Raw genomic sequence first — 21,733 nt, 5'->3', positions numbered from 1 at the left:
TGCATAGATGTCTTCTTTTGAGAAGTGTCTGTTCAGGTCCTTTGCCCACTTTTTGATGGGGTTGTTTGTTTTTTTCTTGTAAATTTGTTTGAGTTCATTGTAGATTCTGGATATTAGCCCTTTGTCAGATGAGTAGGTTGTGAAAATTTTCTCCCATTTTGTAGGTTGCCTGTTTACTCTGATGGTAGTTTCCTTTGCTGTGCAGAAGCTCTTTGGTTTAATTAGATCCCATTTGTCAATTTTGTCTTTTGTTGCCATTGCTTTTGGTGTTTTAGACATGAAGTCCTTGCCCATGCCTATGTCCTGAATGATAATGCCTAGGTTTTCTTCTAGGGTTTTTATGCTTTTAGATCTAATGTTTAAGTCTTTAATCCATCTTGTACTGATTTTTGTATAAGGTGTAAGGAAGGGATCCAGTTTCAGCTTTCTACATATGGCTAGCCAGTTTTCCCAGTACCATTTATTAAATAGGGTATCCTTTCCCCATTGCTTGTTTTTCTCAGGTTTGTCAAAGATCAGATAGTTGTAGATACGCGGCATTATTTCTGAGGGCTCTGTTCTGTTCCATTGATCTATATCTCTGTTTTGGTACCAGTACCATGCTGTCTTGGTTACTGTAGCCTTGTAGTATAGTTTGAAGTCAGGTAGTGTGATGCCTCCAGCTTTGTTCTTTTGGCTTAGGATTGACTTGGTGATGCGGGCTCTTTTTTGGTTCCATACGAACTTTAAAGCAGTTTTTTTCCAATTCTGTGAAGAAAGTCATTGGTAGCTTGATGGGGATGGCATTGAATCTGTAAATTACCTTGGGCAGTATGGCCATTTTCACGATATTGATTCTTCCTACCCATGAGCATGGAATGTTCTTCCATTTGTTTGTATCCTCTTTTATTACCTTGAGCAGTGGTTTGTAGTTCTCCTTGAAGAGGTCCTTCACATCCCTTGTAAGTTGGATTCCTAGGTATTTTATTCTCTTTGAAGCAATTGTGAATGGGAGTTCACTCATGATTTGGTTCTCTGTTTGTCTGTTGTTGGTGTATAAGAATGCTTGTGATTTTTGCACATTGATTTTGTATCCTGAGACTTTGCTGAAGTTGCTTATCAGCTTAAGAAGATTTTGGGCTGAGACAATGGGGTTTTCTAGATATACAATCATGTCGTCTGCAAACAGGGACAATTTGACTTCCTCTTTTCCTAATTGAATACCCTTTATTTCCTTCTCCTGCCTAATTGCCCTGGCCAGAACTTCCAACACTATGTTGAATAGGAGTGGTGAGAGAGGGCATCCCTGTCTTGTGCCAGTTTTCAAAGGGAATGCTTCCAGTTTTTGCCCATTCAGTATGATATTGGCTGTGGGTTTGTCATAGATAGCTCTTATTATTTTGAAATACGTCCCATCAATGCCTAATTTATTGAGAGTTTTTAGCATGAAGGGTTGTTGAATTTTGTCAAAGGCCTTTTCTGCATCTATTGAGATAATCATGTGGTTTTTGTCTTTGGCTCTGTTTATATGCTGGATTACATTTATTGATTTGCGTATATTGAACCAGCCTTGCATCCCAGGGATGAAGCCCACTTGATCATGGTGGATAACCTTTTTTATGTGCTGCTGGATTTGGTTTGCCTGTATTTTATTGAGGATTTTTGCATCAATGTTCATCAAGGATATTGGTCTAAAATTCTCTTTTTTGGTTGTGTCTCTGCCCGGCTTTGGTATCAGAATGATGCTGGCCTCATAAAATGAGTTAGGAGGATTCCCTCTTTTTCTATTGATTAGAATAGTTTCAGAAGGAACGGTACCAGCTCCTCCTTGTACCTCTGGTAGAATTCAGCTGTGAATCCATCTGGTCCTGGACTCTTTTTGGTGGTAAGCTATTGATTATTGCCACAATTTCAGCACCTGTTATTGGTCTATTCAGAGATTCAACTTCTTCCTGGTTTAGTCTTGGGAGAGTGTATGTGTCGAGGAATGTATCCATTTCTTGTAGATTTTCTAGTTTATTTGCGTAGAGGTGTTTGTAGTATTCTCTGATGGTAGTTTGTATTTCTGTGGGATCGGTGGTGATATCCCCTTTATCATTTTTTTTTTGCCTCTGTTTGATTCTTCTCTCTTTTTTTCTTTATTAGTCTTGGTAGCGGTCTATCAATTTTGTTGATCCTTTCAAAAAACCAGCTCCTGGATTCGTTAATTTTTTGAAGGGTTTTTCGTGTCTCTATTTCCTTCAGTTCTGCTCTGAGTTTAGTTATTTCTTGCCTTCTGCTAGCTTTTGAATGTGTTTGCTCTTGCTTTTCTAGTTCTTTTAATTGTGATGTTAGGGTGTCAATTTTGAATCTTTCCTGCTTTCTCTTGTGGGTATTTAGTGCTATAAATTTCCCTCTACATACTGCTTTGAATGCATCCCAGAGATTCTGGTATGTTGTGTCTTTGTTCTCGTTGGTTTCAAAGAACATCTTTATTTCTGCCTTCATTTCGTTATGTACCCAGTAGTCATTCAGGAGCAGGTTGTTCAGTTTCCATGTAGTTGAGCGGTTTTGAGTGAGATTCTTAATCCTGAGTTCTAGTTTGATTGCACTGTGGTCTGAGAGATAGTTTGTTATAATTTCTGTTCTTTTACATTTGCTGAGGAGAGCTTTACTTTCAAGTATGTGGTCAATTTTGGAATAGGTGTGGTGCGGTGCTGAAAAACATGTATATTCTGTTGATTTGGGGTGGAGAGTTCTGTACATGTCTATTAGGTCCGCTTGGTGCAGAGGTGAGTTCAATTCCTGGGTATCCTTGTTGACTTTCTGTCTCATTGATCTGTCTAATGTTGACAGTGGGGTGTTAAAGTCTCCCATTATTAATGTGTGGGAGTCTAAGTCTCTTTGTAGATCACTCAGGACTTGCTTTATGAATCTTGGTGCTCCTGTATTGGGTGCATATATATTTAGGACAGTTAGCTCTTCTTGTTGAATTGATCCCTTTACCATTATGTAATGGCCTTCTTTGTCTCTTTTGATCTTTGTTGGTTTAAAGTCTGTTTTATCAGAGACTAGGATTGCAACCCCTGTCTTTTTTTGTTTTCCATTGTCTTGGTAGATCTTCCTCCATCCTTTTATTTTGAGCCTATGTGTGTCTCTGCGCATGAGATGGGTTTCCTGAATACAGCACACTGATGGGTCTTGACTCTTTATCCAATTTGCCAGTCTGTGTCTTTTAATTGGAGCATTTAGTCCATTTACATTTAAAGTTAATATTGTTATGTGTGAATTTGATCCTGTCATTATGATGTTAGCTGGTTATTTTGCTGGTTAGTTGATGCAGTTTCTTCCTAGTCTTGATGGTCTTTACATTTTGGCATGATTTTGCAGCAGCTGGTACCGGTTGTTCCTTTCCATGTTTAGTGCTTCCTTCAGGAGCTCTTTTAGGGCAGGCCTGGTGGTTGCAAAATCTCTCAGCATTTGCTTGTCTGTAAAGTATTTTATTTCTCCTTCACTTATGAAGCTTAGTTTGGCTGGATATGAAATTCTGGGTTGAAAATTCTTTTCTTTAAGAATGTTGAATATTGGCCCCCACTCTCTTCTGGCTTGTAGAGTTTCTGCCGAGAGATCCGCTGTTAGTCTGATGGGCTTCCCTTTGAGGGTAACCTGACCTTTCTCTCTGGCTGCCCTTAACATTTTTTCCTTCATTTCAACTTTGGTGAATCTGACAATTATGTGTCTTGGAGTAGCTCTTCTCGAGGAGTATCTTTGTGGCGTTCTCTGTATTTCCTGAATCTGAATGTTGGCCTGCCTTGCTAGATTGGGGAAGTTCTCCTGGATAATATCCTGCAGAGTGTTTTCCAACTTGGTTCCATTCTCCCCATCACTTTCAGGTACACCAATCAGACGTAGATTTGGTCTTTTCACATAGTCCCATATTTCTTGGAGGCTTTGCTCATTTCTTTTTATTCTTTTTTCTCTAAACTTCCCTTCTCGCTTCATTTCATTCATTTCATCTTCCATTGCTGATACCCTTTCTTCCCGTTGATCGCATCGGCTCCTGAGGCTTCTGCATTCTTCACGTAGTTCTTGAGCCTTGGTTTTCAGCTCCATCAGCTCCTTTAAGCACTTCTCTGTATTGGTTATTCTAGTAATACATTCTTCTAAATTTTTTTCAAAGTTTTTAACTTGTTTGCCTTTGGTTTGAATGTCCTCCCGTAGCTCAGAGTAATTTGATCGTCTGAAGTCTTCTTCTCTCAGCTCGTCAAAGTCATTCTCCATCAAGCTTTGTTCCGTTGCTGCTGAGGAACTGCGTTCCTTTGGAGGAGGAGAGGCGCTCTGCTTTTTAGAGTTTCCAGTTTTTCTGTGCTGTTTTTTCCCCATCTTTGTGGTTTTATCTACTTTTGGTCTTTGATGATGGTGATGTACAGATGGGTTTTTGGTGTGGATGTCCTTTCTGTTAGTTTTCCTTCTAACAGAGAGGACCCTCAGCTGCAGGTCTGTTGGAGTACCCTGCCGTGTGAGGTGTCAGTGTGCCCCTGCTGGGGGGTGCCTCCCAGTTAGGCTGTTCTGGTGTCAGGGGTCAGGGACCCACTTGAGGAGGCAGTCTGCCCGTTCTCAGATCTCCAGCTGCGTGCTGGGAGAACCACAGCTCTCTTCAAAGCTGTCAGACAGGGACATTTAAGTCTGCAGAGGTTACTGCTGTCTTTTTGTTTGTCTGTGCCCTGCCCCCAGAAGTGGAGCCTACAGGGGCAGGCAGGTTTCCTTGAGCTGTGGTGGGCTCCACCCAGTTCGAGCTTTCAGGGCTGCTTCGTTTACCTAATCAAGCCTGGGCAATGGCGAGCACCCCTCCCCCAGCCTCGCTGCCGCCTTGCAGTTTGATCTCAGACTGCTGTGCTAGCAATCAGCAAGACTCCGTGGGCGTAGGACCCTCTGAGCCAGGTCGGGGATATAATCTTGTGGTGCGCCGTTTTTTTAAGCCCGTCCGAAAAGCGCAGTATTCGGGTGGGAGTGACCCGATTTTCCAGGTGCCATCCATCACCCCTTTCTTTGACTAGGAAAGGGAACTCCCTGACCCCTTGCGCTTCCCAAGTGAGGCAATGCCTCGCCCTGCTTGGGCTCGCGCACGGTGCGCGCACCCACTGACCTGCGCCCACTGTCTGGCACTCCCTAATGAGATGAACCCGGTACCTCAGATGGAAATGCAGAAATCACCCGTCTTCTGCGTCACTCAGGCTGGGAGCTGTAGACCGGAGCTGTTCCTATTCTCATTTCTCTTATTGATAAATGTCCTTTGTGGCATTTCTATTTTTTTTCCTGAAGAGGGCACTTTTTTATCTGCATTAAAAATCTATTCAGGTAAATATTTTTTCTCCTCAATGGTTTTCAAAAATTGTATCTGAAAACTCACCTGCTGCCTCTTGATCATCAGAAGCTGCTTCTGCTGTTATATTATCTTGACATTTTTTTAAAGCCAAACCTCTTTCTAAAATTGTCAAACCATCCTTTGCTGACATTACTCAGGCTTTAGATCTTTCACCTTCCTTTTGCTTTAAGTTGTCATAGAATGACTTCATTTTTTCCTCAAATTATATTAGAGTCCATATGTATGCCTTTCTTATAGCAATCTTGCACCCGCATAAAAGCTCCACTTTAAATAAAAGATAAAATGGTATTTTGCAACACATGTAAGATTTATCGGCCTGCTGATGTTGCTGCAGCGATGGCTTACAAATTTCCTTTCCTTTTTTTACAGTGGTCCTTACACTGGATTCATTTATCTTGAAATGTCAGGCAACTACAGCTACAGATCTAAATCTACAGTACATATCAAGCAATTCAGCTTTTTCTTGTAATTTTATGACTTTTCTTTGCTTGGGAGAAGTTCCAGTATCACTAGTGGTGCTTTCTTTGGGTCCCATGATGTTATTTAAGGTTTACGATATTGCACTAAACATGTTTTAGAGCAAATATTCACAACACTTGAGCTCACTGCAATAGCAACAGGAGGTGACTATGAATTATTACAGCAGTACAGTAATAAATTACTATTGGTAATTTTAAGCAATTATGATTTAATACTGCATCTTTACATTTGTTTACATTTTTTAAACTGCAAATGATGCCCTGCACGGTCTGTGCTTTTTTGCTTACATTTTGATACCTTTTAACTTTTTCTGATTTTTTTCTATATTTTACAGTTTGCATTTTAAAATCTTCACAAATCTCCAATTTTTCACAAATCTCCAATTTTTCAACATATTTATTGAAGAAATCTACATATAAGTGGATCCACACAGTTAAAGGGTCAACTGTTTAACACATACAAGTACATTACATTGATTTTAAATTAGTTACTTATTTCAGAAAATTTAAATCGCTATTGGGGAAGTAATTTAGAGTGTTTTTAGAATTAATCAAAGACCATATAGCAAATTGTTGAAGGTTTTATTCAAAGATTGTAGATTTCTTAAAAATTCCTTTTAATCTTTATTCTTGTTCAGCCACATATATATATATATAAAGCTGAACACACACACCGTAGAGATATACATGCTTAGGTGCAGGAAGTGTTACAGTACAAGAATATTCAGACAAGCATTAGTTACAAAATTATCAGAGTTTATTGGGAAGAATTCATATTCCACGAACATTGAATGAATAAATATGTCACATTATTTTCCTCACTACCATGACTCCTTTCTCATAGTAAGCAGTAAGCTAAATGTTGTGTTTTCATCAGGTTACGTTGGTGATATCTGGGAATCCACCTTTCCATACATGAAAACAATGCTAATTTTAAACATAATTAAATTAAAGGCAAATAATGGTTGGAAAAGTCATTTGTGTTTTATTTAGTATATTTTTTAAAACTTTTTTTAATGGTAAAATATACATAACATAATGTACCATTTTAATCGTGTTTAAGTGTACAGTTTTGTGGCGTGAAATACATTTACATTGTTGTGCCACATCATGACCATCTACCTCCAGAACTCTTCATCTCAAACTGAAACTCTGTACCTATTAAGGCATAACTCCCCATATTCTCCCTCCCTGGCCCATGGCAAGCGCCTATTTAGTGTAAATTTTGAATTAACATGCTAATGTGAAAAGTTTCTCTGAAACTAAACAAGGAAATTAATTGATTTAATCCTGAATTAAAACTAATTCCGGGTAAAACTCAGGTTACTGAATTTATGAATTTCACAATACCATTTGGCAACCCTATTTCCCGTACAAACCTTTTGCTCCACTTGGGTATTTCTTGCAAGTACTTTGCTTATCTGAGATCAGACAAGTAGAAAAGAAATTCAACATTGCTGTATATTTTAATTGCAATGTTAATTCTGCACATTTCAGAGTAAGATGGGAGAAGAATGTGTATGATTTGACAGTATAAAATACTCATAATAAAACTGCTTGGTAATATCCAGATGATTCATTAGTAAAAATGTAGAACTGGAGGGTTAAGAAAATGTTTGAATGTTAAACAGAGTTGCTACCTGAATTTTCTATGTTTTATTGTGAAAGTGAGAAAACATAAATAATTATTTTTGGAAAATTATTTTTAAATGTTGTATTTTGAGCTAAAACAATCCCCAAATTCATGATATATTAATATTTCTCTGTTTTAACATTCAGTGGTGGCTGTATTGTATTACACACACAAAAAGGAAGCATAGGTACCACTAGATTAATGTTTTTGAGAAAGAATCCAATTTCTTTTATTAAATACATTATTCAGATAAATAAATTATAGTACATTAATCGATGCTTTATAATCCTATGCATACTTTGAAAATTATTATGGAAAAGCATGCTTAATGTCATGAGAAAATATTCATATATATAGTCAAATAGGTGCAAGATTGCTATAAGAAAGGCATGCATATGGACTCTAATTACTATGCTACCATTAAAATAATTCGAACACACACAAGTACTTGTCTACATATACATAGATATATGAATGCTGTGTTTTTCTCACTGGATGATAAGATTAAGCTGATATTTAGATTTCTCTTTTGTTTCCCACATAAAGTAAATAAATGCAATATTTTCAAACTACAGTATCCTATGTAATTTCACTTAAGTTGTATTTACTATGGGGCACCACTGATTTTGAAATGATCAATGTAATGTTCTCTTTATTTCATGCATGAATAGCTTCCTAAGATCTTATTAATATCATTTTTACACATCTGAACACCTTTATAAAATACCGTAACTGTGCTGGCCAGTAATTTTGTCAAGATTGAATTCTTTTTGTATGGTTTTTTATTTATTTGTTTTCCCAAAAATGAAATACTAAGTAAATATACCTTAAAGGAAACTAACTGTTCAGCCCAGCATGTAGTGAATGCTTTGATCACAGAAGCAATTATTTTACACAAAATTAATTCAGTTCGAATAGAGATTCACAATAAACTGAGTGGCAGATTGCACTTTAGAATGTATGACACAAATTTAGGACTTTCATTTTATTCTATTTTATCCAAATTTCATATGGACAACTTTCTGTAGTTGTCACTCTTATAATATGACTGTATGAACATTCAATCTAGTCTGCAATAGGAATAAACTATTAAGATGTCAGTCCTCCAAAGATATCTTGCTACACCGATCTTGAGGAAGGAAGTACAAACAATTAATTTAAAATGCTGCTATTGTGTTTATATTGGCATTTGCAATTGAATAGTGTGCATAAAATTTAGGAATGAAGACTTTAATAACTGATTTGCAGTACTTGTATTGAGAAAATAATTTTCTCAAATGTGGGACTACAGTTCTGCTCCTCAAGTAAAAGCCCATGAAACAAGTTCTGATAAAATTAATAATGAGAAGGATTAAGCAAAATAGAGCATCAACTTATAACAATGTACTTTATAATCTTATACATGCATTTATTAAACTAGCTCAGGAGCACTTCCAGTAAAGGCACATTTAATGAGAGTGAATTTTAGTTGAGATAGAAAAGCAGATCATTTGTTAGATCATTTGGGTACATCAGTCTCTAATCAACTTTTTAGTGGTAATCCAGGAAGGATCTTCAATTTAATCTTCAATTTAACTTAGAAGGTGTTTCTAGTGTTTAGATTTTCTCCTAGTAATTTAACCTGAACATATGTTTGTAATAGCTTTCTTCATAAAAGGCCATAAGTAGGGTAAGTAGCTAGATAGTATATGTTAAGATATTAAAATAAGACTTTTTTCACCCTTCTCATATTTGTATAATTAATATGTTGCCAATATTTAGTGGAAAATAAAAATTGATTTTGATGTATGAGAAGCTTAACAATCCATATTTAAACTTATAGCATGGTTTTAAGCCATCATGTTCTTGGCTTTATTTATAAAGATGGGTATTTTAAAAGACAAAGATCAGCCAGACCTGCAGAGTTGCCCAAGGAAGAAAATGCCTTTTGTGTAGGCCGACCACAAACAAAATGAGCCATGGGTAGAAATATCTGCAGCAAAAGGTAATCAATTGCACTTGACTGACTTCTGAACAATATGCAATTTAACTCAATGATACCTAGCTGCTCCTATCTTTTTAATAGCTTGTGAATTCAGAAGACATAAGTTACATGAGTATCTTGGCAAACTACATTTTCAACCCTCACCTCAACTTCAGCTTCATCTGGGAACTTTGCCATAATAGATAGGAAAAGAAGTACAAATTCTTTTCTATTCATGGAGCAATTTATAAAGAAAGTCTCTAGCCTATCTTCCCAAATGAACCATGAACCATTAAAAATAAGGCACACTTACAGCAATATTTTCCAAGTGATTGCAATTTTCTTTATAAGTTTGAAAATGGCGGAGATTGTATTGGTTAAGAATATTTATAACAGATAGAACAAAGCAAAAAATAAAAATAAAAAACCCACAAATGATGAATAGGCAAATTGGTCCCCCAAGACTCCTAACTTTTTTTAACAGTATTTTTATCTTTTCAATTCTTATAAGACTCCTAACTTTTTTTAACAGTATTTTTATCTTTTCAATTCTTATATAGCAATTCTTTCATTGTCATAGAACTCTAAAAAAACAGTAGTTATAATTGAATTAATAAGAATTATGAATATAATATATGCCATGAAGCTCTTTGAATCCTTGAAGGAGTTGTCTGATTCAATTTTCTGCTACCTTTTACCTACATTAACAAACTGAGGAAGAAAACAAAAACAAAGCTAAGAGCAGAGAGGTAATTTGGTTTTAAAAATATCTGTGGGAGGTACAGATGCATTCAGACAACTTCCTCCACTTCTTTGATTCCTGCTTTCTAAGTGGTTCCCTTTCAATTTCTTTATATTGTGTCAACAAGTTATTATATTGTGTCAACAAGTTATAAGATTGCAGCAAAAAAAAAATGCATCATTTTCTTGGTTGACAAACCAAAAATAGTTCATTTAAAGAATACAGAAGGAACTGGAATTTCATATTGCTTTCCTTGCTGTTTCTTTTCTTTGTGCTAATAGCATCAAAAATAAAGCCCCCAAGTCAGCAAGTTTTTGACACTCTGATTGGCTGAACACAATGAAAAGCTGTTTGTTAGGCACAAAATTTACCTACATTTTTTTTTTCAATTTCCAGCAATGGTCAGGTGACTTGTGGAACATGAGGGATATCTAGGGGAAGTACTTAAGGATGCCCTAAGGAAAATTCCCACTTTGTTATTAATATCCGGAGAAAGACAATACATGTGTCAAGGGAAATGAAAGGACTGTGTTCATGTCATAAAGGAAAGAGTAATCTGTTAGAAAATACATCTCTAATGGAAAAAAGAGAAAGGATGTGGAAAATAAAAATGATCTGGGAAACATGTTGATTGTGTGGGAAAAGATTACTCCAGAAATAATTTAGAATGCACAATTGGCATAAGGAGATTTGGATTTGCATTATAAATATATAGCCTGCTATTACTGGCAACTTCCTGGTCATAATTATTTTCATCTCTTTTCTTTTTATTGATATATAGAGCCTGCTCTGCATAATCTCATACATTGTGTTCGAATACTTTATACATTTCCAGATGTCAACATTATCAGATGGCAAGCCCATTGTCTACTAAGGTCAATACAAAATATTTAATAACTGGGTGTTCAGCTCAAAATGGAGAGTGGAGGTTAAAAACAGGGAAAGGAAAAAAGAAAGGAAGTTTTTATGAAGTTAGGAAAATTTATTGTTTTGGTTAAATTGAAAAAATATTTTCTATTTTGTGAGGATTATAGGGAAGACTTTGTGGTTCAGTGGAGAGTTTTGCATTGACTGCAGCACATTTATTTGGGTTGATTCTTATCCCATGGGACTTATTTTGCAACTATGAAAAGAAATTCTTATCTAAAAACAATATAGATATTCTGACAGATAGAGATTCAGTTGATTTTCTTTTCTGTCCAAGAAAAAAGCCAGTTTCTGTCAGTTCATCTCACCAGTCCTTTAGGCAAATTTGTGCTCCTTTGACTTCTCTGAGCCAATTAGAATATCTGCCTGGCACTCTCATTATGAATTAAGTAAAATCTTTAACATGAATTGCTTTATGTCTGTATGATATTAATGATTTTTTACTTTGAAATTTTTTATTTAACAAAGTTAATATATGTAAAAACAATTAGAACCTTCTCTGGTAGGAAAAGATGAATGAATGTTACTGTTGTTACTATGAATGTTACTGTTGTTACTATGAATGTTACTGTTGTTACTATGAGACAGCATTCTTGATTCTTAGTGCTCTGATACAATCATGATTAAACTGAAGAAGGTCAGTCTGGAGAATCAAGTAAATAAATAGTTCCAGTAGAATGTGTTAACATATGTAATTGAGGTAAGTACCAGGTCTAATAGAAACATAAATAGAACAGCAATTGACTATGCCTTAGCGGTTGAGAGGGGACAACATCTGAGAGTTAGACAAGAAAAGGAGTCACATAATCACATTATTTGCCCTAGATATCCATCTTGAATAACTATTATCAGAAATTGTAATATTACGAGCAGAATCAAGGCAAAGGCAGAGAGTGAATAAGCTTTCTTTTACTCAATCAGAACAAAAATAAGCTTTAACACAAGGTCACGTTTACTCTTACTAGGAAGTCAGCAAAGATACAGAGTGTAATGCTCTCTATTTAACCTGTGTAGACTTAGCAGAGGCTGAGATTAATGATAGCCAAGGAAAAATAAGGGAGATAATTTCAGAATAAGTGCAAGGAAGTTTATAATGCAAGTTTAAGCTTAGATCAAGCAAGTTTAAGCTTAGATCAAAATTTAATGGTGACTTTTTAAAGGTAATCATAAGAGAGAAAAGTAATAGCACCATCTTGTAGGACTGTGTGTCTTTGTTCAGTGTCCTTTTATATCTATTCTATCAATGTAATTTCAGAAAGAAGACCCTGTGAATTTTTAGTGTGGAGGAAGTAGTAACACTATTTTATAGTTAAGGACTCAAACATAGAGATGTTTTTATATTAAAATCTGTGATAATAATGATAAATGTTTTTGTGTCTATGGGGTTTATAGTTTCCAAAATGATTTCTGGATACAGTGTTTCCTTTAATTCCCTAACCACTGGTGGAAAAAAGGTTTTATTTTCCACATTGTACAGATGAGAAAGCTGAGTCTTAGAGACATAAAACTTCTTACACTGAGTTAAACAGCTAATGCTTGGCACCCTGCTTCTCTGGTTGTGCATGCTGTGCTTTTTCTATTACAAAATGATTCTTAGTAAAAAAAAAAGGAACCCTATACTTTAGAGATGCTAGGTTCCAGCCCACGCTGCACTCACACTCCCTACCTCAAAGGGAGCACTCGAGTGGGGTTGCCACCACCTGGAAAGAATATTTGCTTTGTTTTCTTCACACCAAGGCACTGTATGTGCTAGCAGTGGCAGTGATGAAAGGGAATACAAGCAGCAGGGAGAACACAGGAAAAAATGGCCAAGTAGGTGATATTTACCTTCAGAATTCTCCACTTCCATGTTCCATACCACTGCTGTCCCTCGCAGCCTCTTGACCTCACCACCCACCTCTGCTCTAGTGACCTCTCTCTTTTCCCAAAACAATCAACTTCAAAGAGTAACTCAAACACCATGAGTTGTATGACAGGACTTCTTTGGAGGGCTTCTGGCTTGATAAATACATGAATTAAGAGGAAAATTCAAAAACATAATGAGGGTTTGTTTCTGAGGTCCTGTGACACCAGCCACATACCTTTTTATAATAGGTTGTATTTGTTTGTTTGTTTACTTAGTGTGAACATATTTCTTCTGGTCAAATCTACTCCATGGTTCCCGCTTCCCATTTATTCTTGAGTCTGATTCACAATCATGGAAAGACTCTGTATTGTGAGGGAGGAGTGTTAATCTGGAATAACCAAATACCAGGTTTTCAAGCTTCTAGATAAAGGTTTCAAAGAGACGGAAGTCACAGAGAACAAAGGCATGGTGTCTTCCCATTTTATTATTTTTTCCATATTTCCTGGGTGGGAGATAACTGAGTCTTTTTTACTTTAGGGAAATTATCAGCACTCTTCTTTTTTATCTCTAGCTCTCCTTCTATTTCACTTTTAGATAGGTTGGTCCTGTCTTGCAGTCCCCAGGACAACGAGTTGCTTGTTTGGATGAGGTGCCTGAGGTGTGTCGTTACAGGACAGTTCTACTGTGGGAATTGGATAAATGTTCCCTCCTGTTCATTCCTTCTCTTAGATTCCCTTCATCTTTTCACCACTGTCTGAGATCTTTCCTAGCATCAGAGATTTTGGTTTACTTTTAGAAGTACCAAAGCAGTTTTTCCCAAACTTAATGAAGAGGATACCACAAGGTTAAGCCTAGTCCACTACACTTCTGTTCTAGGACTATGAGTTAAAGTTCAAACTAATAATGAGACAGTCATTGGCTCTGCTTTGTCAGTATGGTGGTATGGGGATATGGTGCAGGATCTTCATGGATTGCCTCTATTTCTGAGGTGTTTTTTTTTTGGCTCTGAATAAAGAAAGAAACATATTAGGAGTTCTAAATTTTCAATTGGAAAGATCTTGATTGGGAACTAATTCTCTCTGGACTCCTACTGCCTAGGTTGTAATCTCAGCTTCTTACCTTTCTAGCAGTATGATCTTGGGCTAGACTCAGTTTCTTCCTCTTTAAAATGAGGAAAATGGAAACTATTTCAGAAAGTACTTTGGGGTTTAAATAAGAAAAACATGTAAAATCCTAATAGTGTTTGACACATAGTAGCACTCGATAAGCATTAGCTATTACTAAAATAATTCCCATTGCTATTTCTCATGGATAGCATTAGAGCATCTGAATTTGGAGAACAGTATCTTGTAGTGTTACTTAATTGGATAGACCCCCCAACCTCAGTGAAATTTAACAGGCAAAATGTCAATATCTTCCAGTTGATGTAAATCTACTCTTTGATCAAATTTGATATAATTTCACTGTTTCTGCCAAAGAAACAGTCTAATATCAGACTTGGCATGTTTCTCTACATGATGTAGGCAATGATGCTGTCTGACTGAATCCCACATCAGGTTTGTATTAGTCACTGAATACTAAGCTGTTATAGTGGAGGAATGTGTTTCCATATTTCACCTTAAACATGGAAAACGTGGTCCACAGAAGGTATGTTTCCAGTTACATGATAAGCTAGGATGATGGTTACAATGATAAAGAGGTAATTTACTGGGGATATAACACTGGCTGTTACTTTGATGGCTTCACAGGATCCAGAATGGACATTCTCTTGAATCTTGCTGTGACATAAGGCTACTTCTTCTTAAGTGAAAACTAAAAACAGAAAATGATAGAACCACAGGCCATTAGAGCTGGAAGTGATCTGGGGATGTGGCTTGCCAAAACCCTAACATGACTCAAAGACAGGTGGAAAAGGCTTCACAGAGCACCTTACCATCCTCTACTGAGATTATTTCAATAATATTGGGAAGCATCATTTATCTGAAAACACTTGCTCAAACATTCCCATGTAGATTTGTAGATTTGAAACTCAGTGAAAGGCATTTTGACTATAAAATTAGAATGTAAGTTTCATACATAATTATCAGACGATTTATCAGAGAATTTAGAGGAAAAAATCCAAGAACATCACTTGGATACTGAGAAACAACAAGGAAGACAAGGGACTCGAGTATTTAGGAAAGAAATGGCACACCTCTACTTGAGCATAAATATTCGGAGAGCAATAAATCTCATCCTACTCCATATATCCATATACAGGACAACGGAAAACAGAGTAAATGCTTCAGAATTATACACAAAACTTTCTTAAGCTGTGAGAACCAGTTAAAGACAATTTCAGTACTTATTATAACCTCATATGGAGAAATGCCATAGTGCAAACTGGTGACAGAATCGACATGTAGAACTACATTCTACAGATACACAGCAGATAGGCTGCAGGTTTCAGAGGTATACTTACTTATTTTGCCAACAGTATTTGTCACAGGAAATCAAGTCAAAACATTGTAATAAGCTAGTTTCCAATATGAAATAGACTTTCAAACCCCAGAGAATTTTTGAGGAAAAGCAAAATGAAAAACCAGACAAAAAATTCTTAACTAGCTTAGCCTATCACCCACTCATGTTTTTGTATCAGATCTGGGTCATAAATTTCATTACTTTCCAGTTTTCTCCATTATATTGTTCCATTTCAGAAGGAAAGTCAGCTCTTATTTATCTAAGCATGCAAACCTGGAGGCAGGCAGAATACTTTAAATGCCCATAGTTAGAGAAATAGAGTTTTTCTAGTCCTAAAAAAGAGAGCTTACAGAGTAAGAAAAGATGATCATATACATGGCTTTTGGTACAATACTTTACCTGTAGTATAATTATGTTTCAGAATTTAAAAAATGTTAATTAAGTCGGCTTAAAAACAACAAAATAAGCATTAAAAAAAAACCTTCACTGTTTAAGATGAAAGTCATAGGCTGCCACTTTACACATTAAGTTAAATACCAACCCCCAGAGACCAGGAATATAATAAAATGGAGCAAAGTGGTTATAGAAGGCTAATGTTTTACTCTAGGAATCATTTACCTGACACATCTTTCATGCAAAACACTCTGCTGGGAACTATGGTGATCCAAAGATAGAAGGATATACATCAATTCCTGAAGAGTTTGTAGTATATTAGGAAAGGCGTGTGTGTGTGTATCACATTCAATCATATACTGATGGCACAAGGTAAGTTATATTAATTCTTCTAGTAACAATCAGAGAATAAAGTGTGTGATGCAAGAGAAGCTGCTTTATGAGTAGTAATGTTGCTCCTGCTAATGATCAATTCTCTGTTGAATACTAGACGAAGACCCTCTTATAGACTTGTAGAATTCTTTGTGCCACTCTCCCTACTTTAGTACATTTTTCCTGTAAATGCCAGGTGCTAAGGACTTTCAACTCCTTCTCTCCTCAACTTAGAAAATTAGCTTGTATCTGGTTACTTCCTGCACTGTGGCTTGGAAGCACATTCAAAGCAGTAAACTGGAGCGAGATCACTCTTGCATTGCTTAACGTCCACTGTCCTGAAAACCATCGTTTCATATATTTTCCCTGGGTTTTTGGTTGTTATGGGTGGAGGGTGAATTCTGTCTCTGTTACTTTGTCTTGATGGAAAGTGGAAGTCTTCACTGATTCTTTTCTACTACTACTCTGAAAATATTACTCATTTGCCGTGAGAAAAATCAAGGCTTTAGCAGTATTAAATAACTTCCTGAAAGTCACATAGAACTTGGAATTGTGGGTTAATATTTTCCCTCAAGTCTTTAGGCAAGTAGACCCAGGGGTACCTTGAATGAGGTGAATAGTGTAACCTATTTATACTCTAGGTTTTAGAGAAAACACTCACCTCTTGGTGTTGTCAATATTGTTCATTGTTCCTTGACCTTTCCCAGTATCAGAGTGTTTAGATACCAAGGGTGTGGGTCATGGGTTAGCAAACAAATGCCTCTGGCTATTCAATGACAGAGTTGAGTAGATGGGACATAGATTTTCTTGGCCACAAATCCTAAAATATTCACTCTTTGGCCAATTACTGAAATCGTTTATCAACTTCCAAAGCAAAAGAATCAAGTATTTTTTTTTCAGACTGCCTTTGTTCTATCTACTTTAAGATAAGTTGGATTTTGATTAATTATTTGTGGTCAATATCTAGGCATCAAAGAGCTACATTGTATTTATTTTTATATGAGAAGCCCCCTGGTAATAATGTAGAATTTTCTCCTCGTCACTGTGCTCTCGGTAAGTTTTGAGGGCTACCAGGGAAAAGCGCAAAAGAGGGAACACAGGATATGGTAGATGAAGAGTCAATGATTCACAGGTTGCCAGCCTTTGCAAAGTGTCTTCCATTTCATCATAAATGGGCACATTTTGCCCACCAGTATGAACTTATAAACAGTGAATTGAGATCCAGGAGGCAAAGTGCTGATTTCAGATAAAACTCAGACCTCTGAGAAACACCTGTGTTGCTGTAAGCCTGTAAGAAGGTCACAAATACAATTCTTATGATCTAGGGAAAACAAACAGTGTTAGTGGGATAGTAATTGCTTCTATGGGACACAGAAAAGATTTCTAAGACTTCAAAATACTAGTGCAACAATGTCCCACTTACATTTTGGAGAATATTTTTCTGTGTGTCTTTAATAGTAATCTGTATAAGCCAAAACTGGGCTAGGGAAGTCCAACCAGGAACTAAGAATTGTAAAAGCTGTTGTCAGTCTCCTGAGCCACATCCCACATGGAGCGAAGATTTGATTTTATGGAATGGTTGATGAGCAGTTCATATGTAGACCAGAGGTGAGTTTACTTCAGAGTAACCAGAGATTACTATGTAAGCTTGTAGCTTATTGAATCAAACCTTGTTAGGTTACCTGATTGTTTCTTATACTCAGAAGAGAGAAGGAGCTATGTCCTTAGATCAGAGATAACAAATACCTGCATTAGTATGAAAGGAAGTTATGTGTCAGAGAGGAAAGAAAGTGAAAGTGAACCTTAGGAAAAACAAAGGATTGGGTATACCACTACAGTCCCTAAATACTGCTATATGACTAATCGGCTTTACCAGATATTCCAGCTATTTTGTTATAGTTGTGAACAATAGTTTTTTCTTTCTTTCAAAATTTCAGTTATTACTGGTATAGGCAAACATTTGCACCTCCTCTATATTCTATCTAGACTTAATTGAATTGCTTTATTAATTCTATATGATTTTTATTGATTTTACTAACCAGGTACCTACACCATTTTCAAAAAGCAATAATTTTATCTGTTTTCCTAGTATTTACATTTTTTTGTTTATTTTCTTCTCATTCCAGAGCAGGGTTTTTCAAACTTGACATTAGCGACATTTTTCACTGGCTAATTCTTTGCTATGGTGTACTGTCTTGTACCTTTGTGGGATGTGTAGCACCTTCACAAACTGTACCCACCAGAGCCAGTAGCATCAATCCCCCAAGTCAGACAATGAAACTGACCCTACTTACTGCCATAGGTCCCTCTAGAGGGCCAACATTTTTCTGATTAAGAACCACAGTTGTAGAAAAATTAAGATTTAAAGGCTAAATTTAAACAATAGTGCATAGACACTGATAGAAGAATATCTTAATCTAAGGGTGGCTGTGACTTCACTAAAAGCGATAAAGAAAAATATTACCAGATTTTATGCAAATAAAGATACTTCTATATGGCAGATAGTAAGCTAAAGTAAAAATAGCTTTAACATATACGGCAGATATGACATGCTCAATACCCAGAGATTTACTAACAATAATATCAAAGTGGACAAAATATGTGAATAGGCAATGATCAGCAAACATAGAAAAAGGTGCCCGAATCCACAAATAACCAAAGAAATTAAATTAATGAAAAGTGTGTTTTGCACTTTAAAAATCATTTTTAATTGACAAATACAAATTTCATATACTTATTGTGTACAATATCTTGTTTTGAAATATATATGTAGTTCATCTTTCATGTCTGTGAGTTCTATATCCATGAATTTAACCAACTTTATATAAGAAAATTAACAAAAAGTCTATGCTGAACATGTAAAGATTTTTTACTGTCATTATTTCCTAAATAAAACATTGTAATGCTATATACACAGAATTTACATTGTGTAGGTGTTAATATGAGAGGACTACATATATACCATATGCATACACATGTATATGCATATACACATATACATATATACACACACACACACACACATATATATATATATATACACACACACTACATTTTCTTTATCCATCCATTGATGGACACAGGTTGACTCCATCTCTTGGCTATTATGAATAACGTTTCAGTGAACATGATGGGAATGTAGATATATCTTCTACATACTGATGTCGTTTTCTTTGGATACCCATTCATTTTATGAGGCCAACATTACCCTGACACCAAAGCCAGATCAGGGCACTATAAGAAAAGAAAAGTGAAGGGAGGATCCAAGATGGCCGAATAGGAACACCTCCTGTCTACAGCTCTCAGCGTGAGTGACGCAGAAGACGGGTGATTTCTGCATTTGCATCTGAGGTACCGGGTTCATCTCACTGGTGAGTCGCAGACAGTGGGCGCGCGCACAATGCGCGAGCCGAAGCAGGGCAAGGCATTGCCTCACTTGGGAAGTGCAAGGGGGCAGTGAGTTCCCTTTCTGAGTCAAAGAAAGGGGTAATGGACGCACCTGGAAAATCTGCTCACTCCGACCCGAATACTGCACTTTTCCGACCAGCTTAAAAAAGGTGCACCACGAGATTATATCCCGCACCTGGCTCAGAGGGTCCTACGCCCACGGAGTCTCGCTGATTGCTAGCACAGCAGTCTGAGATCAAACTGCAAGGTGGCAGCCAGGCTGGGGGAGGGGTGCCCGCCATGGCCCAGGCTTGATTAGGTAAACGAAGCAGCCCGGAAAGCTCGAACTGGGTGGAGCCCACCACAGCTCAAGGAGGCTTGCCTGCCCCTGTAGGCTCCACCTCTGGGGGCAGGGCACAGACAAACAAAAAGACAGCAGTAACCTCTGCAGACTTAAACGTCCCTGTCTGACAGCTTTGAAGAGAGCTGTGGTTCTCCCAGCACGCAGCTGGAGATCTGAGAACGGGCAGACTGCCTCCTCAAGTGGGTCCCTGACCCCTGACACCAGAACAGCCTAACTGGGAGGCACCTCCCAGCAGGGGCACACTGACACCTCACACGGCAGGGTACTCCAACAGACCTGCAGCTGAGGGTCCTCTCTGTTAGAAGGAAAACTAACAAACAGAAAGGACATCCACACCAAAAACCCATCTGTACATCACAATCATCAAAGACCAAAAGGAGACAAAACCACAAAGATGGGGGAAAAGCTGGAAACTCTAAAAAGCAGAGCACATCTCCTCCTCCAAAGGAACGCAGTTCCTCACCAGCAACGGAACAAAGCTGGATGGAGAATGACTTTGACGAGCTGAGAGAAGAAGACTTCAGACGATCAAATTACTCTGAGCTACGGGAGGACATTCAAACCAAAGGCAAAGAAGTTGAAAACTTTGAAAAAAATTTAGAAGAATGTATTACTAGAATAACCAATACAGAGAAGTGCTTAAAGGAGCTGATGGAGCTGAAAACCAAGGCTCGAGAACTATGTGAAGAATGCAGAAGCCTCAGGAGCCGATGTGATCAACTGGAAGAAAGGGTATCAGCAATGGAAGATGAAATGAAGCGAGAAGGGAAGTTTAGAGAAAAAAGAATAAAAAGAAATGAGCAAAGCCTCCAAGAAATATGGGACTATGTGAAGAGACCAAATCTACGTCTGATTGGTGTACCTGAAAGTGATGGGGAGAATGGAACCAAGTTGGAAAACACTCTGCAGGATATTATCCAGGAGAACTTCCCCAATCTAGCAAGGCAGGCCAATGTTCAGATTCAGGAAATACAGAGAACACCACAAAGATACTCCTCGAGAAGAGCTACTCCAAGACACATAATTGTCAGATTCACCAAAGTTGAAATGAAGGAAAAAATGTTAAGGGCAGCCAGAGAGAAAGGTCAGGTTACCCACAAAGGGAAGCCCATCAGACTAACAGCGGATCTCTTGGCAGAAACTCTACAAGCCAGAAGAGAGTGGGGGCCAATATTCAACATTCTTAAAGAAAAGAATTTTCAACCCAGAATTTCATATCCAGCCAAACTAAGCTTCATAAGTGAAGGAGAAATAAAATACTTTACAGACAAGCAAATGCTGACAGATTTTGTCACCACCAGGCCTGCTTGTCACCACCAGGCCTGCCTTACAAGAGCTCCTGAAGGAAGCACTAAACATGGAAAGGAACAACCGGTACCAGCTGCTGCAAAATCATGCCAAAATGTAAAGACCATCAAGACTAGGAAGAAACTGAATCAACTAACCAGCAAAAGAACCAGCTAACATCCTAAAGACAGGATCAAATTCACACATAACAATATTAACTTTAAATGTAAATGGACTAAATGCTCCAATTAAAAGACACAGACTGGCAAATTGGATAAAGAGTCAAGACCCATCAGTGTGCTGTATTCAGGAAACCCATCTCACATGCAGAGACACACATAGGCTCAAAATAAAAGGATGGGGGAAGACTACCAAGCAAATGGAAAACAAAAAAAGGCAGGGGTTGCAATCCTAGTCTCTGATAAAACAGACTTTAAACCAACAAAGATCAAAAGAGACAAAGAAGGCCATTACATAATGGTAAAGGGATCAATTCAACAAGAAGAGCTAACTATCCTAAATATATATGCACCCAA

At 37.2% G+C, this 21,733-nt stretch overlaps 1 protein-coding gene and 1 long non-coding RNA gene across 4 annotated transcripts in view; one reads left to right on the top strand and one right to left on the bottom strand.

Moving 5' to 3' along the window:
• LRRTM4 (leucine rich repeat transmembrane neuronal 4) overlaps positions 1-21,733 on the bottom strand; it is a 775,458-nt gene that overhangs the window by 29,623 nt on the left and 724,102 nt on the right. The window lies entirely within an intron of this gene.
• The window catches only part of LOC129531840 (uncharacterized), a 32,021-nt gene continuing 21,971 nt past the window's right edge, over positions 11,684-21,733 (top strand). Inside the window, exon 1 of the long non-coding RNA XR_008677273.2 lies at positions 11,684-11,788. This is a non-coding gene — a long non-coding RNA (uncharacterized lncRNA). The remainder of the gene's footprint in view (positions 11,789-21,733) is intronic.

The sequence above is a fragment of the Gorilla gorilla genome, chromosome 12 (genome assembly GCF_029281585.2).
Source record: "Gorilla gorilla gorilla isolate KB3781 chromosome 12, NHGRI_mGorGor1-v2.1_pri, whole genome shotgun sequence".
In the NCBI taxonomy this organism is placed as follows: domain Eukaryota; kingdom Metazoa; phylum Chordata; class Mammalia; order Primates; family Hominidae; genus Gorilla; species Gorilla gorilla.
This window is presented reverse-complemented; position numbering and strand designations above follow the sequence as displayed.